Below are 22,561 nucleotides of genomic sequence, written 5' to 3' on the forward strand. Positions count from 1 at the left end.
TTCAATCAATCTAGTGATAAATATTAGTCCTCTACAGGGAAACAGTACATAAATGCAAATTGTTACAGTTCTTCACAGTCTCTAAGCAGCAAATGCAATTTCTTATAAAATTGAGAATATACTTAGTTTCCCTAATCTCTTTTTGTATCTCAATGATTTAATACATGGATTGTCCTTTTCACTCTCTCGCTCTTTCTATCCTCACTTAGCTGGAAATGATACTCCTTGTGTTGATTTCACTAATGTTTCAAACTGATGGAGTATCCCAGCCATGATTTTGTATTATACGGATCTACCCACATACCCCAAATGCTGTCATCGGCATTTGATAAAGTGTAATGGGTGTGTATGCGACATTGTCACACGATGTCTCCCTTGCTTACTTGAACTGAGAAACACCCAACAGTGCAATTATAGCATTGTCCTATCAATCTTTGGTTGTGTCTGAAGAGAGCAATTTTGAGCTGTAGAACACAAAGATGAGTGTGGATTTCTCACCAGTAATGATAGCAGTAGCGGGAGTAATCTGAGATGACGAATTATGAACTTAACACAAAAGGCTTCAGTGTGATTCTCCCCGTTACTTATTGGCACCAATGTACCATTCAAACCCGGTATTCACATTGTACCAACAGCTCATGTGTCTTTGGTAACCGTTGTCTTACACCACAGCAAAGCTTCAATGTTTCAGCAATCATCATGGCTTGGACAGAAAAAAAAAATTACCATTAAAACGGTTGGGGTGGGGCATTACATAAGTTTAAGAGATGCAGCTAAATAAGGAGTCAACCAAGGTCCCTGGAGAAGGTAGGCTGGACTTGATGTTCAGAATAGCAGCCCTATTTCAGAAGAGATTACATTGCTGCAGATAAAACCTTTGATCCTGAGGAAGATTTTAAAATTGTCCCAGCAAACATGAGCAAAAAGAAATTATGTAAATTCTGTAATATATATGCATCCAGTGTAGACTGCCCTCCAGGCTTTCTTTTCCTTTCAAAAAACAAGACGCTTTTCATGGCAGATATTCCGGTGACAATAAGTCCTTTTTTAATAAGGTCCAGGATTGCATTTTGTTGCCCAAAATTGAGCTCCTGTGTCCTACACTGAAAGAGTCCATGCGTGAGATTGGTTGGCTGGATATATGGCATCTTCACTATCTTATGGAGAAGGTATACTATAGCAGGCTGCCATACAGTTACTACTGCTACTCCAAAAGCCATACACTACAGCTAGTCTTGATCAGGATGCTTAGTACAAATACTGTTTCGGGGTAGGGGTGGGTTGGCGAGTTGTCCTTTTCTTCCCCTGCTTCTTTGCTGAAGGAGTTGACTCCTTGTTGAGGTACAATTCTGCAGGTACAAGCCACCCTCCTATACCTCAGCCAAGTGGCATTTGTATGTATACCTACTCGGCGAGCGCTGATTAGTTGTTCATCCAAGGAAAAGCATGTCCTGCCTTTGCTTTACGTCCACACAGGTACACTCCCAGCAGAAGTGGGAACTCTGGTTGACTAGACCTCAGCATGTAGGGTAAATTTGGGTGTGCATGCTTGTTCATAACTTACGACATAAGCTTGGCATGAAGAAATGGTTACGATCTGGAATGCACTACATTCTAAGGGCTACAGGGAGAGGGCCAGGAAGTGTGACTAGCTAAATTGTTCTTGCAGAGAGCCAGCAAAAACTTGATGGGCCAATTGGCTGTAACTATTCCATGATTCTAGAAGAAGGGAGGACATTTTGAACTGGGTTGAACGAGAGGATGGATTTATGCAGGCAGCGGGGGTCCTGATGCCAGGTCAGAGAGGTGAGGGAAACCCTGCGTCAGCAGTTTTGAGGGACCCTGACCGCATTTTACAGCGCTCGGGCAGTTAACTGCCCTGCACCGGGGTCCTGTCCCTTTAAGGACCAGTTGGACAGGCCACGGTGAGGGGCGGGGTGGTTGTTGAGAGCAGTAGGGAGGGGGTGTTGGAACAGGGGCAGCCTTTGCTGCCAGAGGCCCTCCGTGGGCCACAGATTGCCCAAGCAGGAAGGTGCCCCTCCCCATCCCGCCTGGAGACTACCTGGTGTTACTGGATGGCCTCCCCATGTGGCAGGACTCCCACCAGCCACTGGTAAAATGCCAGCGGCGGTGGGAAGAGACCCTTAAGTGGCCATTAATTGGTCACTTAAGGGCCTCAATTGGTCTCTGGGCAGGAAGGCCGCCCTCAGCCTTCCCCACGCCTGACAAAATTGAATGGTGTCAAGAAGATGACAAGCACTCCACCTGTTCGCCTTCCCTCATTATTTTATGCGCACCCCCACCCCCCCTCCCCCCCACCTTCCACCCTGCCTGTCCCTATAAAGCTGATAAAATTCAGCCCCAGGGGTGTAGCCTAGTCTTGAAGTCTCGTTCAACCCCATTTAAAGTACTGTACCCTTCAGTTCTGGGTGTCTCTAGACATAGAAAAGATATTTCTACTTGTGGGGGAAAACCAAAACTAGATGCCATAAATATATGATGGTCACTAATAAAACCAATAGGGAATTCAGAAGAAACGTCTTTACTTAGAGAGTGGTAAGAATGTGGAAATCACTACCACAAGGAGTAGTTGAAAAAGCTAGATAAACACACAGGGAAGAAAAGAATAGAAGGGCATGCTGATAGGGTTACATGAAGTTGGGTGGAAGGAGATTCATGTGGAACATAAATGCTGGCATAGACCAGCTGGGCCAAAAGGCCTGTTTCTGTACTGTAAATTGTGTGTAATTTTCTCTGCTTTAGATCCATGGGTGCTGAAGCTAATTGTGTTTTTCCCCTCCTCTATGCCATGATGGTCGAGATCAAAGCAGGAATTCAACCGAGTTACCCACTGTGTTTACCAAATGAGCCATTGTGAGAACTGAACAAGCGATTTACAGCATTTCCTTCGCTTCTAATCTATTTTCAGCTCATTAAGTGTCGGCCCTGGAATTTGTCTTAGCTGAAATAAATAAACCCAAACCTAAATGGAAGTTAAACAGTGGCATGAATCCAAGTTTAAGTCATTGAGTCCTGTGCCAATCACCTGGATTGTGTCTCCAGCAATTTCTTGTCATGAGATTTGCATAAACCATTTATCAGGGACTGCATATACTCTTGCCTCTTTAAACAAGCAGCATTGCATGATCATAAACTAAGAAGTTAATATCAATGATCTGCAAATTTGACTTGCAGCTTCTTGCCCCTAGTACCTAAAAACATCGGGCTCCCCTCATATATCAGCACAGTGCTCTAAGAACAGATAAAACTGAGTCTGCAATGTCCAAATTATATCTACAAATGGAGGGCAAAGCGAATGAGCTGCTGGCTAAACCATAGGAAATAATGAGATGAATGCAGTAACTGCTGTAATTAAAAAAAGCAATGATGTCACATTTAGCGGTGATCTGGTGCAAATTAATCCAGTTTATTAAATTCTGTTCCACTTACTATTCCTCAGAGTGCAATCCATCCGTTGTGGAAATGGACACTTTCCTGCACATGCAAAATCTTCCCTCCTATAACAAGGCATTAGAAGGACTGAGAAAACTGTATTGTAGAGGGAGAAATTGATACTATCTAGACCAAAACTAATGGGATAAGTTTGCAGCTTCGGATTGCATTGTGAGCGCAGGTTATTTTTAAATGTGGAGGGACTGCAGTTCAATAACATAATGTAAAGATCTCCTCTGTGCTCCCTGTTCTATAAATGGACAGATAGAGGGAGTATAAAATACCTATGGTTTACTGCCAATAAGTAAGTTAAAAACGATTGTCTTTAGCATGGATAGTACTGGGGGAGGGGTCAGGGATTAGCCTGGAGGAGACTCCTTTTCTCTCACTAAAAAGGAGATATGGTCAATAGCTTAACAGTTTTGCAAGGTTCCATCATATTGTCACAGATTGCACTTGGACAGCAAATCCTACCCCACCCCCACCTGCACTGTGGTAAGTAGCAGAAGCTACGGATGAGAGAAGCCTTGTGCCTCCAGGATTTGTTCCGGTGCTATTGGGAATTTTGGAGCAGTCAAACAGAGAAACTGCCATCTCCCAGCCAACCCCATCAAATTTTTATTGAACATGCTTATTTTCACAACACTGGGCACTTTCTGATTCGGGAAAAGGAGCTGTCTAGGTGCTGAAGTTTCTTTGCTTCCAGCTTCACAGCTATGACTTTATTCTGCAATTTTTCCTACTGGGAAGAAGAAAACTGATTAATCGCAAGAAAATGAGATATATATTCTCTGGAGATATGTTTAGGTCCTTGGGACCTTGATTGATTCCTCATTTACATGCCTCTCAAAATAAAGCAACCTTCACACAGTTGTGCTGCCTGCAAAATACCAATTTAATTCCAGCGACTGCATAATAAAAATTATCTCTGTGGGTCAGTGAGTTAATGTATTGTCCACTGTGTCAGAAACACAACAGGCTTGATCCTCTTTTGTGGAGTTACATTTACTTCAAACATATAACTTTGGACAATCCCAGGGAAAACCAAAAGGGATGGAAATTTGAATTCAGATAACAGTCAAAGTTTGGGATCTAATCCAATGCCACATCTGTAGAGAAACACAGTACAGAATGAACCTGAGGTTGTTACTTAATTTTTTTTAAAATTCTCTTTGCAAAATTATTTATGGTGGCCCCATTTTAATTGAGCTTAATTTACTCACTAATTCCACCAATTAGGTGGTCTGTGGCTGCTACTTAAAAGTTCATGAACTGGTCATACTTTCATAAATTAGCATAACATCGACATTCTTAACTCTAGAATCATAGAACAGTTACAGCACAGAAAGAGGCCAATTCGGCACATGCCCGTACCAGCTCTTGCCAAGAGCAACTCAGTTAGTCTCACTCCCTCGCCTTTTCCTCGTAGCCCTACAATTTTTTTTCTTTTCAGATAATTATCCAATTCGCTTTTGAAAGCCACAATTGAATCTGCCTCCTCTACACTCTCAGGCAGTGCATTCCAGACCCTAACCAATGGCTGCGCAAAAAAAAAATTTCCTCCTGTCGCCTTTGGTTCTTTTGCCAATCACCTTAAATCGGTGTCCTCTGGTTCTCGACCCTTCTACCAATGGGAACAGTTTCTCCCTATCTACTCTGTCCAGACCCCTCATGATTTTGAACCCCTCTATCAAATCTCCTCTCAACCCTCTCTTCTCTTGAGAACAACCCCAGTTTCTCCAATTTATCTACATAACTGAAGTCCCTCATCCCTGGAACATTTTTCTCGTGCCTTCACATCCTTCCTAAAGTGTGGTGTCCAGAACTGGACACAATATTTCAGAATACTTAAATGAATGGACAGGGTACATGCAGCTAAGATGCTTCCCCTGGTTGGGGAGTCTAGAACCAGGGGACACAATTTCAAAACAAGGGGGAAGCTACTTAGGAAAGAGATGAGGAGAAATTTCTTTACTCAGAGGGTTGTGAATCTTTGGAATTCTCTACCCCAGAGGGCTGTGGAAGCTCATTGAGTATGTTTAAAGCAGAGATTGACAGATTTCTAAATACGAATGACCTAAAGGGATATGAGGATAGTGTGGGGAAAAAGGCATTTAAGTGGAAGATCAGCCATGATCACATTGAATGGCGGGACAGGCTTGATGGGCTGAATGGCCTACTCCTGTTCCTATGTTTTTATTTAAGCCAAACCAGTCCTTTATAAAGGTTCACCATAATTTCTTTATGACTACTTCCAATAGATTTTCACCTGTAATGCCTCATTTTTTTCTGGAAAGTCACTTTCACTTCTTGCATAGAATTATCAGGTAACGATTCTCCATCTGCTTGTCCATGTTTTGAGCTTTGGTGCAGGTACACAGTACCTGCTGGCTCGCTGGAAGCTTTCCACAATGGGTGTGTGCTGCACAAGACTGATTACTTCTTTCAACCACTTATTATTTTAATCGTTTTATTATTAAAGATATATCAGCGTTGCCATTGTTAGTAGTGTCCTCTTTGGTGTTGAAGGAGGTGGGGTGGGTATGTGGCCATTTGTAGGTGGTTGAAGCTCAGAGCCACCAGTTACTGGACCATACAAAAACAGTACAGCTACCCATACCATGCACCATACAAGAGTAGACAAACAGTCTGCAACCCCAGACTCTGCATTCATCAGTCTGCGCCCAGATTTCAGGGAATCACACAAACCACGCCTGGCATGATTTATGGTTCTATTTTCTTTCAGTCATGGGGAGGTACATGAAAGCTCGCTACATGTAGAACTGGAGCTGTAAATGTAAATCCCATCACTCAGTGGGCTACTGCTGAGCTAGGTCACATCCCTCTACACTTAGAGAAGGATAATGATCACCAGAACCTGCAAGTGATCCAATATCTCTTCCCCTACACTTTCCAGTGATCAACCTCATCCACCCTATATCCATACCAAATGGCATAGTGATGGTCACCATTATTTACAGTATCAGAATTTCAGTAAAGCCCAATGATGGTAGCATGCCATTTTTGCACAACAGCAAGAACAATTTAGCTAGTCCCACACCCCACCCTTTTCCCGTAGCCCTGCAATTTCTTTCCCTTCAGGAAACTCCCTTTTGAAAGCCACAATTGAACCTGCCCCCACCACACTGTCAGGCAATGCATTCCAGATCCTAACCACTTGCTGCATAAAATAGTTTTCCCTCATGTCACCTTTGGTTCTTTTGCCAATCACCTTAATTCAATCTCCTCTGGTTTTCAACCCTTCTGCCAGTTTCTCTCTATCTACTCTGTCCAGACCACTCATGATTTTTAACATGTCTATCAAATCTCTTCTTAACCTTCCCTTCTCAAAGGAGAACAGCCCAATTTTTCCAAGTAACTGAAGTTCCTCATCCCTGGAACCACTCTGATAAAACCGTTTTTGCACCCTTTCGCATCCTTCCTAAGTGTGGTGCCCAAAATTGAATACATTACTCCAGTTGAGGCCAAACCAGCATTTCATAAAAGTTCATCATAACTTCCTTGTTTTTGTACTCTATGCCTCTATTTATAAAGCCCAGGATCCCATATGCCTTATTAACCACTTTAACTGCAGTGCAATTGTAGGTTTTCCCTTTGAACTATGTCTGGGAATAGCATTTTAAACGACACAATTTTTACTTCTACAGCTGAAGGTATTATCTTACAACTTTGCAGAAATAACTTGAATTTGTATCGCACCTTTCATGACCTCAGAACGTCCCAAAGCATTTCACACCCAATGAAGTACTCATGAAGTGGTCACTGTTGTAACATAGGAGACACAGCAGTCAATTTACAAACAACAATATGATGACCAGACAACTGGTTTTAGTAATGTTGGATGGAGATGGTGAACACCAAGGGGATACAGATCAGAGAGTTTGGGGGGTGGGGGCAGGGGGTAAGAGATGGTAACAGGAGGATGTTGAAGGACAAGAGGGATAGGGTGGAGATGCAAAAGGCTTCCAGAGGGTAGGAGGAGTTGCCTGCACTGGCTGACGAAATACCAGTGGTAACTGCCCTTGCAGTAAGGGCAATAAAGATAACCCAAATATTGCCATAAAGCATACATTTTCCCCAAAAGGCATATTGTCACCCACTTAAAGAGACCCAAGACCAACAAGGGGTTTGCAAATAAAGTGCACCATGAAGAAATTCAATTCCAACCACAACAAAAAAGGTTTGGTTTGAAACAGAAAATATTGCAGCTTTAAAAATAGTTGCTGTCCTGCCACACATGACCAGACTATTAAACACCAGGAGTGGCTGGGAACCCTCCACACTACTGAGGTAATCATGCATGCTGCAAGTCTGAATGCCTGCTCCACTGTAAACGGGGCATCCAGCCCCCTCCATCATGCCGGGCTGAGGCGCATGTATAAGCGGCCACGACTGAACTCGAAACCGGGGATGGGTGCGGCCTGGAGCCAATTCCCACCCCAGCGCTTAAAGCGCCTGCCCAGGGAGATATCTGAATCACACGAGCCCCAAGACGGAGCTCAGGGGGTCTGAATTCCGACCTTCAGCAGGTTGAAGGGGAGGGAGATTCGGCAAAATGCCTCTAAATAGCTGCTTACCTGGGCTCGCCACCGCCGTGCGCGCTCCCGGGACGCCGTGCGCGCTCACAAGCCTGGCCGGGCGTTGCAGCGCCCCCTGCTGGCAGTCCTCCCAGTCTCGGTCAATTCACCCTCCTCAGCCCTGGCTCAGTGGTCGCTCCAGCAGCTGAGGACCTCAGCTCACTGCTGTTTTGTGGGACTACATAATGACAGTCACCCAACCTTGCCATTAGGAAATGGGGGCAAGGCACACTGCCCATTCTGACTGCCACAAACTCTATTCCCTAGTCACAGACTCCATCCCCTCTCCCTGGGCTACTATCTGAGGCTGAATCAGACCCTTCGTGACTTTGCCTTCTTACTTGGCTCTGAGATGAGCTCTTCCCCCCCCCTCCCCCATATCTGCTCCATCACCAAGTTCAGCTACTTCCACCTCCATGACTATGACATTGCCCCATCTCTGGCCCTGTCTCCATTTATTTGCTGCAAAAACCTTCATTCATGCCTTTGTTTGAATCAGACTGTTCTCAAACTTAGTGACATATTTGACCATAAGATGAGCTTTCAACCACATATCCATGCCATCACTAAGACTGCCTATTTATACCTGGGTAACATTGCCCATCTCTGACCCTGTCTCAGCTCTTCTGCTGCTGAACCGCTCATCCATGCCTTTGTTGATTCCTAATGCGTTCCTGACCAGCCTCCCACATTCTACCCTCTGTAAACTTGAGGTCATCCAAACCTCTGCTGACATGACTTAACTCACACCAAATGTGGTTCACCCATCATCCCCGTGCTCGCTGACATACACTGGCTCCAGGTCCACATTGCCTTGATTTTAAAATTCTCATCCTTGATTCCAAATCCATCTATGGCCTCTCCCCTCCCTTACTCTGTAACCTCCTCCAGCCCCATAACCCTCCGAGATATCTGCCACTCTCTAATTGTGGCCTCTTACAGAGCCCCAGTTTTCATCATGCCACCATTAGTAGCCGGTTGCCCTAAGCTTTGGAATTCCCTCCCTAAACATCTCTGCCTCTCTACCTCTCCCTCCTTCTTTAAGTTGCTCCTTAAAACTTACTGTTTTGACCAAGATTTTGACCACTTAGTATATTGTTTTGTCAAATTTTATCTGATAATTCTTCTGTGCATTGCCTTGGGATGTTTTACTATGTTAAATCTGCTATATAAATGCATTGGGTTTTTACTTCAGAAAATGGGGACTCCAACCAAATGCCACCAAGACTATCATTTCAGCCTTCCACCCGAACAACTCAAAGGCCAGGGGAGAACTTCACGTCCAGTTCTGCAGCCATCCACTCACCCACAACCCAATGCCAAAATACCTTGGCATCACTCTTGGCCATACATTGACCTACCAGCAACACCTCCAGAACACCAGAGCCAAGGTCAAGGTGAGAGTGAATCACAAAAAGAAACTGGCGGGTACCACCTGGGGCAGCAGAGCCAATATACTACACACTGCTTCGCTCGCTCTGATCTACCCAACAGCAGAGTATTGCTGCTTCACCTGTCTCAGGAGCTACCACACAAACATGGTAGATATCCACCTCTGGGAAATCATGGAATGTTGAGACCAACACAGCTCGAATGGCTTCCTGTGCTAGCACCATTGAACCTCCTGATATCCGCAGGGAAAACATTATCCTCAAAAAACACCACCGGCTGGCAGTTAAAATAGCACAGAAAATAACATCTAAGGGAGTAATGTGATTTATGAATTTCAATGCCAGTGTGATGCTAAATATATAGGCCGTACATCCCAAAGAGTGGCGGATCATATCAAACAACATGTCCCTTCCGCTATTCGCAACAGGTAAGGTACAGGCAGTACCCAACCAGCCCATGCTTGAAAAACTCAAAACACAGTGTCCAACATTAGATGTGATTCCGCGATTGGATAACATTTGCTAAATAATCCTCAATGTGCTAAGAATTATGCTGACAACCAATTTAAGATCGTCAGTTGGGCTCACAGTGTGGCACATTTACGCGCACTGGAAACCACATATATTACTACACAGGGTCCTGTTCTTTGCAGACAGAAAGAACATGTACACACATTGTGCCTGTTTCATCTAAACAAAATAAGTGACAGCCATTTTCTGGTTCAGTCCTCAGGGCAATGCCTTGACCAATCAGAGTCAAGTTGCCTAGTTTGCATTTCAAACAAAGCTTAGCAGTTAACTGTCAGTCACCGTAAACTGGTGCATTCTCCATGGCAACGCCTCTACCAATCAGAGTTCACTTGCCAACCAATCAGCACTCTCTTCTCTTACTGTATAAAGTTGTTGTTTTCCCTTACATTGGTATTCTTACAGATTGTCCTGATGAGTGCAAGACTAAAAGCTTCGACAACATGTCTCTATTTTCAGCAATACTCAAGTTCTGTACTACCAAATGACTATATCTAAGGCAACAGTGTTTTCAAACTAAATTGAAAAGTTGGTACAATCACAGGACTTCAAAACCTTTGTGGTGTTACAATCATAGAATCATAGAATGGTTACAGCTCAGAAGGAGGCCATTCAGCCTGTCATATCTGTGCCAGGTCTCCACTAGAGCAATTTAGCTAGTCCCACTCTCCTGCCCTTTCCCTGTAGCCCTGCATTTTTTTTTTCTCTTCAGGGATTTTAAAAAATTGAATTTTCATGTGGCATCATGGCAGGAAACTCGAATCACCAAGTTCTCATGTTGATTAGTTTGGTAGAGCAGTTAAAGTCACTCCCTGGTATAGACAAAACCATCATTATGAATATGGACAAGAGTGATTGTCATCAAGGTGAACGTGATATCAAAGAATAATTGATTTTATCAGAATTCAAGCCTCCGAATGAAGTTGTCAAATAATTCAATAAATATTTACCTGAGGGAACCCTGGGGCAGCATAGTCTGTGGACATTTTACTTACATTCCAATTCAAACAGGTACTGGAGTGATTGTCAAACTCCAAGATAAACCTTGCTTAAATATGAATGGAGGTAAGGCAGATCAACACAATCAACTTTAAAGCGCTAATTTATACTAAACTGCCCCAAAGGGACTGCAAACCCCAATGATTAGCTGCTCCTGGGGTGAATGCACAACATGTAGCTAAATTACTTAGGAGACAATTAAACAGACAATGAGGCTGCACTATGGGGAAACCCACAAACCATAATTAAATGGTAAATGAGGAACAATATTTGTGAATAAGCAGGGATGAAGGTGACTAGAGACCTGTTTATTAAAGAAAGTTTCCCAGTTTTTCATCAGTTGGCCAATAAGTTTAGACATCAAAACATTCACTTATTTTCAAATCTTAAAGTAGACCAGAATTTGAAGTGCTGAATTGTTAAAACTGGACCAGAATAAATGTCATAACATTGTGATTGCTATGCAAAAGACCAAGAACTATAATATAACAGAGCCTGTTCTGAAGTGGTGAAAGATAATGGAACTGATTTGGGGTAAAAGCCTACTGCGAGGAAAATAAGGACAGAGGGCAAGCACAACACATATAGAAGAGCATAGTATCAATGTGAAACAATCCCAGTTTAAAATCCATCCTGGTGTGCACGTAACAGCAGTTTCTATAAAACTAATTGATTGTGTCAAGTAACTGTGAGACCTTCTTCTTCTTCTTTGGCCTCCCTATCTCGAGAGACAATGGGTAAGCGCCTGGAGTTGGTCAGTGGTGTGTGGAGCAGCGCCTGGAGTGGCTATAAAGGCCAATTCTAGAGTGACAGGCTCTTCCACAGGTGCTGCAGAAAAATTTGTTTGTCGGGGCTGTTACACAGTTGGCTCTCCCCTTGCGCTTCTGTCTTTTTTCCTGCCAACTGCTAAGTCTCTCCGACTCGCCACACTTTAGCCTCGCCTTTATGACTGCGTGCCAGCTCTGGCGAATGCTGGTAACTGACTCCCACGACTTGTGGTCAATGTCACAGGACTTCATGTCACGTTTGCAGACGTCTTTAAAGCGGAGACATGGACGGCTGGTGGGTCTGATACCAGTGGCGAGCTTGCTGTACAATGTTTCTTAGGGGATCCTGCCATCTTCCATGCGGCTCACCTGGCCAAGCCATCTCAAGCGCCGCTGACTCAGTAGTGTGTATAAGCTGGGGGTGTTGGCCACCTCGAGGACTTCTGTGTTGGAGATACGGTCCTGCCACATGATGCCAAGTATCCTCCGGAGGCAGCGAAGATGGAATGAATTAAGACGACGCTCTTGGCTGACATACATTGTCCAGGCCTCGCTGCCGTAGAGCAAGGTACTGAGGACACATACTTGATACACTCGGACTTTTGTGTTCCATGTTAGTGTGCCATTCCCCCACACTCTCTTGGTCAGTCTGGACATAGCAGTGGAAGCCTTTCCCATGCGCTTGTTGATTTCTGCATCTAGAGACAGGTTACTGGTGATAGTTGAGCCTAGGTAGGTGAACTCTTGAACCACTTCCAGAGCGTGGTCGCCGATATTGATGGATGGAGCATTTCTGACGTCCTGTCCCATGATGTTCGTTTTCTTGAGGCTGATGGTTAGGCCAAATTCGTTGCAGGCAGCTGCAAACCTGTCGATGAGACTCTGCAGACACTCTTCAGTGTGAGATGTTAAAGCAGCATCGTCAGCAAAGAGGAGTTCCCTGATGAGGACTTTCCGTACTTTGGACTTCGCTCTTAGACGGGCAAGGTTGCCCCCTGATCTTGTGTGGAGGAAAATTCCTTCTTCTGAAGACTTGAACGCATGTGAGTGCAGCAGGGAGAAGAAAATCCCAAAAAGTGTGGGTGCGAGAACACAGCCCTGTTTCACGCCACTCAGGATAGGAAAGGGGTCTGATGAGGTGCCGCTATGTTGAATTGTGCCTTTCATATTGTCATGGAATGAGGTGATGATACTTAGTAGCTTTGGTGGACATCCAATCTTATCTAGTAGTCTGAAGAGACCACGTCTGCTAACGAGGTCAAAGGCTTTGGTGAGATCAATGAAAGCAATGTAGAGGGGTATCTGTTGTTCGCGGCATTTCTCCTGTATCTGACGAAGGGAGAACAGCATGTCAATGGTCGATCTCTCTGCACGAAAGCCACACTGTGCCTCAGGGTAGACGCGCTCAGCCAGCTTCTGTATATTCAGGTGTTATATGAATACTAGCATTATTTTCTTACCTTAACCAATGCTGTCTTTAATCTGGAATTTGCTAGCCTTAGTGCTGAAGATGTGTTTTTTTTGATAACGTTCTGCCATTAAGATTTATTAGGAAATAAGATCTACAGTGGGTCTCTTAAATGCTTCCATCATGGATGTTGGTAGCCTTTATCCCGACTACAGAAGAATAACGTGTCACCACAGAATGACCATAGGAAGATGCAGACTTGATCTGTGTGCTGTGGGAGAGCTCAATTATTCTGGTGTTGGGCACGTTTGAAAAAGACCTCAATCTGCAATTAGTAGGCATCTCAGAGAACATCAGGGGTAGGCCATTTATCCCCTCAAACCTATTTCACCATTTAATTAGATCATAACTGATCTATACCTCAAGGCCATTTATCCGCCATTGACCCATAACCCTTGATAGTCTTCCATAACAAGAATCAATTGAGCTCAGTCTTAAAAGCTTTAATTGACCCAGAATCCACAATCTTTTGGGGGAGAGAATTCCAGATTTCTGCTGCCCTTTGTGTGAAGTGTTTCCTGATTTCACTCCTAAATGGCTGAGCTCTAATTTTAAGATTGTGCCCCCTTGTTTTGGATTTCCCCACCAAAGGAAATAAATTCTCTTCATCTTCCTTATCGAACCCTTTGATCATTTTAAATCCCTCAATCAGATCATTTCTCAATTTTCTATGCTCAAGAGAAGACATGGATTACCCTTGCTCTCCAGTCTTTACCCTTAGCCTCTTGATGGCGGTGACTTGTAATGGCATTCTCCATCCTTACTACTTCCAATATAGAGTCATTCCTCACGTGGGAGCCTGATCAATCATGAGAATGGCACTCAAATTCTATTCTGCCCTCAACAGACCTCAAAGATCCTCTAGGAATCATGAGTAATGATCAGGGGTAGGAACCTTGGCTGATTTCCCCTTTGTCTCGGGACATTGAAATTATTGATAATGAATCCTGATTGCTATCTGGTGTAACCAGGGATCAAACGTGGCATCTTCCTGGTTTCTATGGCTCCCTGGGAGTTCTTTTCCCCCCAACTGCGCCTGAAGGGTTATTAGAGGGTTGCCCAAAAGGGTGATCCCTCACCAATGAATGATACTTAGGGAATTAATTATTTTCCTTGCATACAGTTGAAAGTTGGTTTGAAGAAACGTGAATGGGTTGATGATGATGAGCAAAAGGCGAATACTATTGGAATAGATCCTTTTTGACGTCTAACATGGAAGCAAAATACTGCGGAATCTGGAAATCTGAAATAAAAACAAGAAATGCTGGAAATATTCAGCAGGTCAGGTAGCATCTGTGGAGAGAGAAGCAGAGTTAATGTTTCAGGTCAGTGATCCTTCATCAGAACTGGGAGATACAAGAAATGTAAAAGATTTTAAGCAAGTAAAGCGGGGGTGGGGCAAGAGATTACAAAAAAGAAGGTATTGATAGGACAAGGTCACAGAATAGCTAACCAGAAGGTCATGGAACAAAGGCAAACAATATGTTAATGGTGTGCTGAAAGACAAAGCATTAGTACAGATAGGGTGTTAAATGAACTGAAAACTGAACAGCCACAAGCACAAACATGAAAAAAACAGTGGGTAGGCACAGTAGAAACAAACTGAACAAACTAAAATAAAGCAAAATAAACACAAAAAAGTAAAAAAGAGAAAAAATACAAAATGAAAATAAAAGTAAAATGGGGGGCCGTCTCTTTTGTTATCTCTTGCCCCACCCCTGCTTTACTTGCTGAAAATCTTTTACATTTCTTATATCTGCCAGTTCCGGTGAAGGGTCACTGACCTGAAACATTAACTCTGCTTCTCTCTCCACAGATGCTGCCAGACCTGCTGAGTGTTTCCAGTGTTTCTTGCTTTTTTGACGTCTGATGGACTGGCGGAGACTTTGTGTGTCACGGTATATGGAAATTGAATTTGACCATAACCCAAGCTGGGTTTGCATGGGCACTGGTATAAACGAGACCCTGGGCATAGTCAGGTGCCCATTTGGACATCTGGGTTGCTCTGCCCATCCACAACCACCACCCACCCCCGCGTCGCATTCCTGCTATTACTGCCGCCGTCCCCTCTACTTCCATCCCATCTCATACCGAACGGTGAGATAGTCCGAATTAAAATATGGCCAGGCGCACTTTTTAACAGGTCCCATTCTCACGCAGTGCCTAACTTTTTTTCCCCATGAGTGTATGTACTTAGCAGAACTGATGGGCGATGTTCTTTCATTTCATGAATGAGAATTGTAAAGTCTTTCGTAAATCGGAATTACACACTTACATATTTCATTGATATCCAGGCATGCCTTGATGTACATGCATACAGTTACAGGGATATCTAGAGATAGAGTTACTCAAATGCGGGCCCAAAACATGCACAGCTATGCACACACATACCTGAGTATTAGCTGGAGCATCATGATAACTGCACATAATGAGCTGCACATGGAGTCACATAATATACATACTCGAATCATAGGGCACAGAAAGAGGCCATTCAGCCCATCATTCCTCTGCCAGTATCGATAGGAACTTCAGGTACATACAATCACCACTTACTGACTGGCACAACGCGCCCAGATACATTAACACGAAGAGAGAGACAGAGAGAGAACCACACAAAAGGGACACAAAGAGAAACACAGGCAGAAAACGGACAAGAAACTTTCTCAGATTAAACATTTTCGATCGATCAGCGTGTTAGGATTTTGAAAGCTGTTTTTCTCCAAGTGATACTTGAAAAAAAAAACCTCAGTAGATTCAAACTGATTTTTATTAGGAGCGAAACTAAAGGAACGACTGTGTGTGTCTTGTTTCAGTCCAAAGATGACAATTTTATCAGTGCACCGTTAACTTATAGCTGCTTCTTTTCATGGCAAGTGTATACCTTTTTCTATTTCCAAAATACGCTTTATTCATAAAAATGGCAAGTGTCTAACGCTTTGTGTTGTACTCAGTCTGTGAAAACCCAGTGTTTACCTCCACTATACTGCAATGAATACACAACACGGTACACCTAAAACCACAATCCGATTTTTGTGTCTTTTTTCTCTCTCTCTCGTCTCTCCCTTGGTATTGCTCCCCTCTTTTTTTTTAATTAATAGCCCCCTTCCATTGATTACATATAGAAACACCGCGGCCAGTAGAACTGCGGGGGTGGGGGCAGCTCCATCCTGGCTCCCATTTAAAGATGCAGCGTTTGGATGTGTGTACGTAGGGAGACACAAAAGTCATAACACAAAAAAAAACTTCTCGGATACTAAAGGACGTCAGTGTAGTTGACAGAATGTGGATAAAAGGAAATAAAAAAACAAGCGTGGACCGTGGAACATCTTCCACTCCCTTTGCACTGCTCCCTGGCCCGCATTGCATGGAAAATGTTCTATTTAGTTTGGTTAATAACCTAAAGGTGAGCGTTTAACGAATGAAATGCAAGCTGCAGCAATATTGACAATTTATGCAGAATCATAGAAATTTACGGCAATGAAGGAGGCCTTTCGTCCCATCGTGTCTGTGCTGGTTGGATCTCTGAGCCTCATCTCACTTTCCAGCTCTTGGTTTGTAGCCCTGCAGGTTACAACACTTTTAATGCATATCCAAGTACTTTTTAAATGCGTTGAGGGTTTCTGCCTCTACCACCCTTTCAGGAAGTGCGCTTTAGACCACCACCAGCCTCTGTGAAAACAATTCTCCTCAACTCCCCTCTTCTTTCTGCCAATTTACTTTAAATCTATACCTCCTGGTTTTGACCTCCCTCTTAAGGGAAACAGATCCTCCAATCCACTCTATCCAAGTCGTTCATAATTTTGTACACCTTAATTAAATCATTCTCATGTGTTCCAAAGGAAACAACCCCAGTCTTTCCTTGCAGCTAAAATTCTCCGGTCATCCTGCCAACACCTTCATATATCTCCTCCGTACCCTCTCTGATATGATCATATTCTTCCTGTAATGCAGTGACCAGAACTGTGTGCAGTCCTCTAGCTGTGGCCTCACTAGTATTTTATACCGCTCCAGCATAACCTCCCTGCCCTTATATTCTATGCCTCGGCTAATAAAGGAAAGTCTCCACTGTGCCTTCTTAACCACCTTACCTACCTGTCCTGTTACCGTCAAGAATCTGTGGAAATGAGTTCCCCTGTTTCTCTACACTTCTCATTTATTGTGTATTCCCCTGCCTTGTCCTCCTGGCAACATCTTCATAAATCTGTGTATATGTGTCTCAGTGTGTGTGTATGTGTGTGCCTCTATGTGTGTATGTCTGTGTGTCAGCGTGTACCATTGCATACGCACTGCAACGTGGCTGTCCCCAGACTTTTAACAAGTTTAATGCTTTTTTCCTATTCTGCATTTTGGAAACAAAACGAAGGAGCTCGAATCTTGATGCCACAAGGTGCTCTGCTGCTCCACATTATGATTTCAGCTTGTCTGTTTAAAACGACCACAGGACCGTGTGGCATGGACTGGCACCAGCCTGTGTGGTAACTTCGATCTCCCCCTTTATTTCATTTCCAATATATCTTTAATTAGGCGGAACTTGGCAAGGCTATTCCTAAAGAGAATGCAAAGAGAAGAACAACCGAATTACCTAGCAGAACGTCAGCACTGTGTTTAACTGAAAGGGCAACAGGTGGAAGTTAAATAATTTTACAGGTTGGGTTAAAGAACCTTTTAAGAGCAGATTTAGGGATTAGTCAGATGTTATTGCTGGTATAAAATTAAACAGTGCAGAGCTCTGGGGAGTGTAGCTATCCGAGAGATTAATATATTGTGGGATTGTGCACACAAAGCCTATCCATTGTGGTAATGTATGAGTGAGTAGTGAATGGGATGGAACATATGCAGCCTGTCACCGCAGGTGCCGACATCTGTTCATCTTAAGGCAGATGCTTATAGAAAGCGATAGAGTCTCTCTAACCCTGCTCCGTTTCATTCAGATCCCATTGCTCAATACCTTGTGTAATAAATCAGATCGCATTGCACAGCAATGTTAAATCATCAGTTCAAAAAAAAACCCTGGAAACTATCGGAATTCAAGAAGTGTGGAGGTTGCCAATATTTTGGTTGCATTATTGTAAGTAAGGAGATGGGGTATGGACAATGCTAGGGGGTTGTAAGCTTATTTCAGGCACTTTTCAAGAAAATTGATAAATAGTGATAAAAAAAGATAGTAGCCACTAGTGCGTTGCTGGGCAGAAGCACACAATAAGCAACAACTTAGTGTTAACACCTGCAACCTGCCGCATTATAAATGCAAAGCTCGCGACAGCCAGATTCTGGGATTAAACAGACAACTTTCTCTGCAATGAAACTAAACATTGCATAATTAGTGGACAGCTTCCAACAGCACCAAGCAGCCGTGGCTAGAGAGAGGAAATATTGAATTAAATTGTCTTGCTCGATCGCTCGAGATTCTCCTTTGGCCTGATTCAGAGGTTCAGCTACTGTTGGTGGGGAAGTTTAGTGGCAACACCCCCGACCCCTCCCCCCTCCCCCCCCCCCTTTCCATGCCGAAATAAAAAATGTATATTTGAGCAAATCACAGGAGATAAATTGATATTTAAGTGGCTATCTTATAAAGTAGCATTATTGAGCTGTGCCAAACCAGTGACTTTAAAAGAGCACCTCTATTTTTGTCATAATCTTTTTTTTGGGGGGGGGGGGGGGGGGGGAAATTGCATTAACGAACGCTTGGTGCTTGGTTCTATGTCGCGATAAGTATAGCTGGGAAAGAGCCTTTTCACCCTTAAGAGAGGTCAGTATGCAATTTTGGAGAGATAACACACGTAGTCTTCGGTGGCGCTGGCAATTTCTTAGTTCGGAGCTGTACAGTGGCCATTGTGGAAATCATAGCCTGAAGTTATGTTTAATCCTCTGTCACAAGTCGAAGACTCTGACAATCACATTGGTAATTAGCCCCGGAGCCGGCAGATGTTCCTTACCAGACATCGGCACGCGACTGGTTTCGGCCCCACAAGAATATTCAACAAATAATCTTTCCTTTTCTTTCTGATTGTATTGCAAGAGAGAGAGAGAGAGAGTGGACAAAATCCCTTCCCTCCCCCTTCACCTCCTACCAACTCCCTGCCTCCACTCCTTCCCCTACCCTTAAAATCCAACAACAAGGGGTGGAAAGGGTAGAGAGAGAGAGAGAGAGGGAGAGGGAGAGATGAGGAGCACTGTGAGATTGGGCAGACTGCAGTATAAAGACACGCAGAGAGCAGCTGCCCTTTAGTAATCTGATCTGGAGACAAAAGGAATGCCCCCTCGGTTCTAAGATCACAGGTAAACATACCAGTTTTGTTATGAAAATGAGGTCTGCGACTAGCCGCAGCAGATGATTTTCGATGGATGGCAGTGTTTGAAAAGGGAGGGAGACAAGAGAGCTTTTATCCATCATCTGCTTTCCTTTGCACTGGGTGAGACACGCGACTGACGCTTTCTCATTCTAATCAGCACATGCCTCCGCACCAGTCTCAGCGACTTCTGCTAACAATCTTCCAAACTTTTTTTCCCCTTGTTTTTTTTTGGACGGGCTGGGAGAGAGGTGGAATTCAAATCTTTAAAAACCACCTCCCGAAGTTTTCAGATTTACCTCACCCCCACACTCACACACACAGAACTTTGAATATTCCCGGCTTTATTTCAATAAACTCACAATATCCCACAAACAAGCCTTTAAAAGCGGCGTCCGACTGCAATATAACCAGCTCGTTTACAGTGAGTCCCACAAGTGCACCCAACGCCTCGATATTTCTATCTTTGAGCCGGTTTTATGTCATGTCAAAGTTCTGATTCCAGTAATGTTATCAGTTCAATTTTAGATTAGGTGTAATTGTCATGTTAAAACCGTGATTCGTTTTATATCATGTAGATCTTCGATTCCAGTATTATATTGTAACATGATGCCAGTTTTACATTGCCACTTTAAACCCTTTGATCGCATTAAATACCGTAACGTTACAACTTTGCTTCCAGCTCTCAAAGCTCAAAAATCAATAAAATGCAATCAGAAACATTTCCCCCCGTAAAACAACGGATGGGTTATTGTAGGTGTCCTTTTCAGAGCTGCGGTCCACTGATAGGCCGTGCCCGTGAACCTTTCTTCCCCACTTCATTCTTTTTTTGAAAAAAAAGTTGAGATGTGTTTAGGTCTGTTACAGGGTTACACACACACTGCACCTGCTAGGATGTAAATGCGTTGGAGGCAGTTCAGAGAAGATCTATTAGACTAGTACCTGGAATGGACGGGTTATTTTACGAGGAAAGATTGGACAGGCTAGACTTGTATCTGCTGGAATTTAGAAGAGGCGACTTGATCGAAACATATAAGATCTTGAGGAGTCTTGACAAGGTGGATGTGGAAAGGATGTTTCCCCTTGTGGGAGAATCTAGAACTAGGGGTCACTGTTTAAAAATAAAGGGTCGCCCATTTAAGACAAAGATGAGGAGAATTTTTTGCTCTCAGAGGGTCGCGAGTCTTTGTAATTCTCTTCCTCAAAAGGCGGTGGAAGCAGAGTCTTGGAATATTTTTAAGGCAGAGGTAGAAAGATTCTTGATAAGCAAAGGGGTGGAAGGTTATCGGGGGTAGGTGGTAACGTGGAGTAATCGGTTCAGCCATGAACTTATTGAAGCAGGCTCGAGGGGCCGAGTGGCCCCTCATATTACATCTTATTTATTGCAAGGAGGGAGACTTGGAGACCCAGTTTAATGGTAAGGTGCTGAATGAAACAAGGAAGCCGAATGGCAAATGACAGCATTAAAAAGGAGCACTGCGCGGCTCTTATTAATGAATCATAGGAATTGGAGGTTCTTGTAAAACCACGTGCTGTAACCAATAGACGTACTTTAGCTTTTATAGATCTGTTCTAATTCATCAATAGGGGGGGAAGAGAGAGAGAGGAAAAATCCCTTAGTAATGGACTATCTGAACCCACATGTCATTTGTCATACCGTTACAGGTTCCTAAAGCATTGCTTTGTGTAATTCGCATCGGAGGATCGCATATTCTAAGTGGTCATAAAGAGACATGCCATTTTCAGTGGGATAACGACATTTGTCAGGAACAGATGGCCGACTAGCGCCTGACCGCGTTTGAGGCGTGTGTACCCCCTTTAGATCGAATCCCCCAAGGGTTCCTCTTGTCTTGATAATCATTGAAAATTAAACTGGGAAAAAAAAAGCTGAATAGTTAGACCTCGAGTCCCCAGCGATGTCGTCTCTTTGTTCGCTTAGTTACTGGTGGGCAGGAGTTAAACTACAGCAGCCTCCAACAGAACCACTTAAGTTAAACAGTCTCTGTGTCTCATTCCGCCCTCCCACCCCCAGCCCTACTCGAACCCAGCCTTAGCCAGCTAGGAGGAGGAGGAGGAGGGAGAGAGAGAAAGGAGAGCTTTCTGCCTGATTTCACGAAAACAGAATCGCGTAGCATAAATTAAGTCTGAATAGAATAAGTGCATTGCGAAGGATTGCCATGTTTTCGTATGCCTTTCAGTTACGCTTTGCTGCAGCAATCGCAAAATCTGTGCCGTGTCAACTCAACAAACGCATGCTGGGGGGTTTGAGAAAGGCACAACTTTTTTGTAGATTTAAACCCTTGCGCGTGGAACTTATTTACACTTGTATATTAAAAAAATTCCAATACATTAAGGTTTTGTTTTGCAACGTATTAGCTCACCAGCCATTATTCGACATATGTGCATTGAAAATAAAAATAAAAATCTCTTTACAAGTCATTACTTAGAGGGGTGAAAGAACATGATCTGAATCACTTGTTGCGTCCTTTCATAAGAGTGCAGACATTAGAGGAAGGTTCCATCACAGTCCTGCTGTAGTTTTTCTTTCTCTCTCTCCCAATGTTTCTGCGGTCGGCTCTAAATAAATGCAGTTGGGGTTTCTGAAACTCCTTGCATACCCCGTGTATTAGAAATCCGGTCAGATGACCCATTAATACGGCAGAAAAGCGTGCAACACAAGGGTGTTTTTTATACACTGAATAGAACTTCCATGGTAATCCTGCATGCATCTTTTTTAATACAGCCGGGGAGCCGGGGTAAATATTCCGGGGGAGGGTGGTAATTGGTTAAGTAAAGAACACAGAGAGATTACCGCAAAGCTGGCAGTTAAATGCTCTGAGTGCACTCAATAGTCCCGATTTCAGCGCTGTTTGGTACCGTCTGCTTAGAAGCGACGGTGTTGGAGGCAGTTCTATGAAGGAATTTTTGTCTTTAAAGTTGGAGAGTGACAGTCTCCAGTGAAAGCGTTTTTAAAAAAAATGACATTGAAATAAACAGTCGTGTGTGTGTTTCTGATGATTTTGTTTTAAAATATATATATATATATAATGAGCTGACAGTTGGTCAG

The 22,561-nt window shown here is 43.6% G+C and overlaps 1 protein-coding gene across 11 annotated transcripts in view; it reads right to left on the reverse strand.

Annotated features, from left to right (window-relative positions):
* Positions 1–8,129, reverse strand: part of fam120b (family with sequence similarity 120 member B) — an 88,636-nt gene extending 80,507 nt beyond the window's left edge. For 3 of the 11 annotated variants that reach the window (XM_068045457.1, XM_068045450.1, XM_068045449.1), the window contains exons 1-3: positions 8,052–8,081; positions 7,174–7,236; positions 3,451–3,518 (exon numbers count right to left, since the gene is read on the reverse strand). The gene's annotated coding sequence lies outside the window, so the exon portion shown is untranslated. Of the gene's footprint in view, positions 1–3,450; positions 3,519–7,173; positions 7,237–8,051 lie in introns of all 11 variants that reach the window. The other 8 variants (XM_068045458.1, XM_068045451.1, XM_068045462.1 and 5 more) reach the window with 7 other exon arrangements.
* Between the last annotated feature and the right edge of the window lie 14,432 nt (positions 8,130–22,561).

The sequence above is a fragment of the Heterodontus francisci genome, chromosome 13, assembly GCF_036365525.1.
Source record: "Heterodontus francisci isolate sHetFra1 chromosome 13, sHetFra1.hap1, whole genome shotgun sequence".
NCBI classification, from domain to species: domain Eukaryota; kingdom Metazoa; phylum Chordata; class Chondrichthyes; order Heterodontiformes; family Heterodontidae; genus Heterodontus; species Heterodontus francisci.